Here is a 1,664-nt window from a genome sequence, read left to right on the forward strand (position 1 = left end):
CCCCCACCATAGATCCACTGGCCCTTCAGCATTGAAGTCTTGACCTCTGTGCTGACCCCCACCATAGATCCACTGGCCCTTCAGCATTGAAGTCTTGACCTCTGTGCTGACCCCCACCATAGATCCACTGGCCCTTCAGCATTGAAGTCTTGACCTCTGTGCTGACCCCCACCATAGATCCACTGGCCCTTCAGCATTGAAGTCTTGACCTCTGTGCTGACCCCCACCAAAGATCCACTGGCCCTTCAGCATTGAAGTCTTGACCTCTGTGCTGACCCCCACCAAAGATCCACTGGCCCTTCAGCATTGAAGTCTTGACCTCTGTGCTGACCCCCACCATAGATCCACTGGCCCTTCAGCATTGAAGTCTTGACCTCTGTGCTGACCCCCACCATAGATCCACTGGCCCTTCAGCATTGAAGTCTTGACCTTTGTGCTGACCCCCACCATAGATCCACTGGCCCTTCAGCATTGAAGTCTTGACCTCTGTGCTGACCCCCACCATAGATCCACTGGCCCTTCAGCATTGAAGTCTTGACCTCTGTGCTGACCCCCACCATAGATCCACTGGCCCTTCAGCATTGAAGTCTTGACCTCTGTGCTGACCCCCACCATAGATCCACTGGCCCTTCAGCATTGAAGTCTTGACCTCTGTGCTGACCCCCACCATAGATCCACTGGCCCTTCAGCGTTGAAGTCTTGACCTCTGTGCTGACCCCCACCATAGATCCACTGGCCCTTCAGCATTGAAGTCTTGACCTCTGTGCTGACCCCCACCATAGATCCACTGGCCCTTCAGCGTTGAAGTCTTGACCTCTGTGCTGACCCCCACCATAGATCCACTGGCCCTTCAGCGTTGAAGTCTTGGACTAATACATTTCTAATGTTAAATAAATGAAAACCATTCACAGTAAGAATTAGATATTAATTATTAATGCTGTAAATTACCTTTAATATGTCAAACTATATTTAAAATGTGTGACCTTTTTATAGAAGTGATTATATTTGTATGCCAATATGTTCCTATGGTAAAGTTTCGTTTAGCACTTTTATTTTGGTAGTAATTAGATCGGGACTCTTATTTTTGAAGGAACTTTTACCGGAAGTGAATGCACAGCGGAGCAGAATGTACAGACTTTACACATTTCCTCTTTGCTTTCGTTCGGGTTCATCTTGCGCTTCATCAGTTGAATCACTTTGAACATTGGTCTGAGATGTCGACGGGTTGGCCGAACTTTTTACTCCACAGTCAAACAACTTAATTTGCTTCGCCATTTTTTGTAAAACAAACACACGGCACACGGCACACCGCGCACCGCGCACGCGAGTAAACGTGCATCACTTTCTGGCCCCGTAATCACACCAATGCACGTGCAACTTAAGTATCTGGTCACAACAATAATTAAATATCACTCTTAAAACAACAGATAATTAGCATGCATCTCTTTTGGGGTGCACGTTTAGCTGTTTGCTGTCCTTATTTCTTTATGTTAAAAACGGGTTGCCAACCAAAGGCCAAGAAGTGGTTGACTTTTTTTCGAATGGTTGCCAATGGCAACCTGGCAACCGTTACTGTCGAGCCCTGCTCAAGCTGTAAAAAAGTAATGTAGTAAAATTACTTCTCTCCATTTAAAATGTAATACAATGAAAGTATAAAGTCTCAC

The sequence above is a fragment of the Gymnodraco acuticeps genome, unplaced genomic scaffold (assembly GCF_902827175.1).
Source record: "Gymnodraco acuticeps unplaced genomic scaffold, fGymAcu1.1, whole genome shotgun sequence".
Classification (NCBI taxonomy): Eukaryota; Metazoa; Chordata; class Actinopteri; order Perciformes; family Bathydraconidae; genus Gymnodraco; species Gymnodraco acuticeps.